This window comes from Triticum dicoccoides, chromosome 3A (assembly GCF_002162155.2).
Source record: "Triticum dicoccoides isolate Atlit2015 ecotype Zavitan chromosome 3A, WEW_v2.0, whole genome shotgun sequence".
NCBI lineage: Eukaryota > Viridiplantae > Streptophyta > Magnoliopsida > Poales > Poaceae > Triticum > Triticum dicoccoides.
In genome coordinates this window covers 131,340,185-131,344,848 of record NC_041384.1, presented here as the reverse complement: position 1 = coordinate 131,344,848, position 4,664 = coordinate 131,340,185, and the positions used below count along the sequence as shown (strand labels likewise).

Below are 4,664 nucleotides of genomic sequence, written 5' to 3'. Positions count from 1 at the left end.
GTGAAATCCAGTGGCATAAGTATGGGAGCAGAAGTCAGGCGTCTTTTCAGTTCCTGAAAAATGTGCGCACACTGTGGGGACCACTCAAACTTTTTATCTTTCTTGAGAAGTTCGGTGAGAGGTTTGGCCACTTTGGAGAAGTTCTCAACGAAGCGGTGACAATAACTGGCTAGACCAAGGAAACTCCTCACTTGCTTAACCGTTTCAGGCGGAATCCAATCAAGAATGGCCTGAACTCTCTCGGGATTGACAGCAATGCCCTTACCAAAGATCACGTGGCCTAGGTAGGTCACTTCTGGCAACCAAAATTCGCACTTGGAGAACTTGGCATAAAGGCGGTGCTCTCTGAGTTTCTCTAACACAAATCTAAGATGTTCGGGATGCTCTTTCTCGTTCTTCGAGTAAATAAGAATATCATCGAGATAAACCACGGCAAACTTATATAAGTACTCCATGAAGATCGAGTTCATCAAGCGAGAGAAGGTAGCTGGAGCATTGGTTTGACCAAAAGACATGACGGTGTACTCGTATTGACCATAACGAGTGACAAAAGCCGTCTTAGGAATGTCCCCATTTCTGATCTTGATTTGGTGGTAGCCTAACCTCAAATCCATCTTGGAAAAGACTGAGGATCCAGCGAGCTGATCATACAGGTCGTTGATCCTGGGGAGCGGATACTTGTTCTTTATCGTGACCAAATTAACGGGACGATAATCTACAACCATCCGGTCTGTACCATCCTTCTTCTTGACGAAGAGAACGGGGCAAGCCCAGGGAGAAGAACTAGGACGGATGAAACCCTTTTGCAAGGATTCATCGAGTTGTTTCTTAAGCTCAGCTAGTTCTAAGGGTGCCATCTTGTAAGGTCTCCTAGAGATTGGAGCGGTTCCTGGGATAAGATCTATGACAAACTCTACATCTCTGTCAGGTGGAATACCTGGTAGTTCCTCTGGAAATACATCCGGAAAGTCACAGACTACCGGGATATCTTCAAGGTCTGGAAGAGGGTTGGCATTAAGAGAATAGAGCTGACGCTTTGCAACTCTAGTGGAGACGGTGACTATCTTGCCAGATGGGTGTGTAAGCTGAACAAACCTAGTGTAACAATCAATCTTGGCATAATGAGCTTTCATCCAGTGCATACCCAAGATGATGTTAATATACGTAGACTTGAGGGCTATAAGTGATGCAAGGAATACAAGTCTGTCAACAAGGATTTCATTACCATGGCTTATTCTGGTGGTTTGCCATCTAGACCCTGGAGTTTGGATTTCAAGTGGAGTTGGCATATCACAAAATGACATGTCGTGCAAACGAGCATAGCCTTCAGAGATGAAGGAGTGAGATGCTCCGGTATCGAACAGAACCGAAGCTGGATGACATTTGACAAGGAGTGTCACTACACCATGACAAAAACTTTGGGGTCACTAGATCTGCCGGGAAAACTAGCCAATGGAGGCAGAGAAACTGCCGGGAACGAATTTTGCCGGCACTTACGAACTGCCCTAGAAAGTCTCGTTGGGAAAAACAATTGTCGGCAGATAGGAGAATGCCCGACAGTTTCTCTAACCTGCATGTTCAAACCTTTGCCGGCAGATAGGACCATTCCTGGCATATAGTTTTTTCCTGGTAGTCTCACAATCCAGAGCAGATAGAAGTATTGCCGGCAGTTATTCTGCCCTTAATTGTATAGTTTGTTTGCACACAAATCCCCTTCCAATTCATTTGTCTTCACTTCATTTTGTGCCAACAAGTATAGTACATATGTAACAACACGCACGCATAGTAATTAAAGTTGCATCAATTAGACATAATATATGTATCTCAACAATCCATGATGTATACAAGCATATATAGGTTCACAAGTACAGTATTACAACACAACGATCCTTCATGTATGCCCATGCACACATAGGCATACATTTGTAGGTTATTGCACCATAGACAAAAGCGCCAAATATAACATCTTGTTTCAGTTAATAGAAATAGAACACAGAGAAACAGAACCCAACAGAACATCCTTTTAGCTCACAAAACACACCTCTTCAAATTTGTGGATGCAAAAGAATTATACCGATGACCTGTAAAAAAAGAAGCGGCCAATTAGATCAGCTCGGAAGAACACATGTTCCACAAATCCATTTGGACAACTACTTGCAAGAAAGAGGAGGTCCGAATTCCACAAGGGTCAAAATAAAAGCAGAGCAAGTTCCCTATGACTTAGTGGTGCCACTTATCTCACGACTAACATTACTGCCAAAAAATAAAAGGGTCAAAATAAAACAGAGATAATGTTGAAATCGCAGCAAGATGGATGACCATTAACTGCAACTTCATCTTTAGCTTCAATTCGTACACCCAACAAAAAACCACAGAGGGCCTGTTTGGAATGATTTATGATATCTCTAGGTAATGAGTTTGAACTAGCACTAATTAGAGCACACAGGAATTGATCAACACAAGGACGGATATGAAAGATAAATATTAGAAGAATAATAGCCAGCGTCATGTTTTAGGCGTACTCTTGTTGATCAACGTAATCAGCGAGGTTGTTCTTGTTGAAGCCACGCTAAAATATAACCGGAATTACATATGCCAGGAAGCTGGGCATGAATATGTTAATTAGATATGGCAATCAAACAAACAAGTATTTACCGCTAGGCGCATATCTTCTTTTCTTTTCATTTTTCAGTCCGTCCTATACTATTTTTTAGGTATGATAGCAGGGGTGTTTGACATATGGTACATTCTGGAATGATTCCCTGGCCGAGCACATATGTCAAACACCCCTGCTATCATACCTAAAACACGTCTCTGATGATATCACTATGGCTAGCTGAGAACCAAAAATCAGAGCAAAAGAGGCAATTACAAACGTAACTGAAAACTCATGTAGGACTGAAGGCTTATTGGGTTATTTATGCAGCTATTAGGAAATAAGGTACTATAAAGCCTATCTCTCAGGATAAATTAAATTATACAAAATGAGATGTTTGTGTGAATCTTACTAGTTCTCAACATAATTATAACTAAAAAAAGGAGTTGCAGATGGCAAAAATCAGCACCAAATCAGGATCTGCTTTTGCCAAGATAGAAATTCAGTGGATGTAAACTTCCCAAATAATTACTGTATTTAGCAATGTGGCATAGGACAACGATTTAGTAAAGTACCTGGCCTTATCTAATTCTGCACTAAGCTAACATAGACAGCATCCCCATTAAGGCTATATGCGGGCAGAGCAGGGCCACTAACCATCGATCTTGACCAGTACGTGGCTGGCGCTGGTGTATCCTTCACCGGATAAGAAGGCACATGGAGAGACATAAGAGGGTCAGGGGTTCAGCTTGAGCCTCTTACCTATCAGATCCAGTTAGACTCATAGCCAAATTTAATAAATCAACACAACAACAAAAACCTGCATGTCACAACACAATAAAAAAAGTATGAACAGAGCTCAAGGGCGGCCTGTAGCTGCGACTCACTCTGAGGATGTTGCTATTGGTTTGACAAAAACTCAAACACCTGGTGCGCAAGAATAACAAACAATATCAACAAACCACAACCAGTGCCAAATCTTTTTAATTGATTTTTTGATGTGTTGAGACGGGATTCCCTTTAGTAAGAAGCATCACATATGGAGCACTTTGATGTAGAACACAAGTGAAATCAAGTTAATGAATAACTTACTTCACTTGGACCTTCTCCTTTGACACAAGACGTCGTGCTACTATGCGATGCGAAGCAGAGGCGGCAATGGCGAAGGGAATGGGGAGGTTTCGTGGTGGGGGATTGGGACAGCGACATGGGTGGTGAGGGGGCTGAGGCAGCGTCGTGCTCGAGGAATGGGGCGGCGGTTCTGGGTGGGGGCATGGTTGCAAAGTGGATCGATGGGGACGGGCGGCGGCGTGGATTGCTGGTGTAGGTCATCACCGATGGGGACTGGGTGGCAGCGTGAGACGTCAGAAGCGTGGGTGTAGGTCGTCGCCGATGGGGACTGGGTGGCGGCATGGGTCGGAGGGCGCGCGGGTGCCGGCCGTCGAGGGGACTAGGTGGCGGCGTGGGTCAAGGACTCGGGGTGCGGGAGGGGCGGCATGGGTTAGGGGTGCAGGGAGGCGGCATGCTTGATGAAGAGGGTGGGGGTGGCAGCGCTTTGCCGGCCGATCTGGACGGGCCAGGTCGACGACGGTGTTGCCAGGGTGGGCGGAACATTGCGGCGGCTGGGGGAAAAAGGAACGAGAAGGGGGAAGAAGGAGCGACAAGGGGAAAGAAATTAAGGCCGCGGGTGGGCTTTCCAGCGACTTCTAGCGTTTCGCACCTATTGGGCCCAAAATTTTTGGCCCCATCAACGTGGTTCCCGGCAGTGCACTTGACCCCATTGGGATTCGAGGGCAATTAGGCTGACCCTAAAGATGCCGCCAGATGATCTGCCCTTCTTCCTTTCTCATTCTCAGCAGTTACAGTGACATGTACAGTTTTGCCCGGCAGACAAAACTTTCCCGGCAGTTAATTGCCCCAAATTGTTGATTTTTCCCGGCAGTTAATTGCCCTTAAACTTGTGTCGTGGTGTAGTGTGTGCCACGAACGACATCTGGATTATCATGAGCGTCTTTAGTTGAGACGTGATGCACACATCCACGTTCAGTGGGAGCTGACTTGACACTAA

The 4,664-nt window shown here is 45.2% G+C and overlaps 1 long non-coding RNA gene across 2 annotated transcripts; it reads right to left on the bottom strand.

Moving 5' to 3' along the window:
• Nucleotides 1-1,783: 1,783 nt before the first annotated feature.
• LOC119267569 lies at nucleotides 1,784-4,245 on the bottom strand. Of its 2 annotated transcripts, none has more exons than XR_005132492.1 (3): nucleotides 3,689-4,245; nucleotides 3,172-3,523; nucleotides 1,784-2,081 (listed from the first exon to the last, which is right to left on the bottom strand). It is a non-coding gene; the product is annotated as an uncharacterized LOC119267569 (long non-coding RNA). The 2 variants fall into 2 exon arrangements; XR_005132491.1 differs by having other exon boundaries at nucleotides 3,254-3,523.
• Between the last annotated feature and the right edge of the window lie 419 nt (nucleotides 4,246-4,664).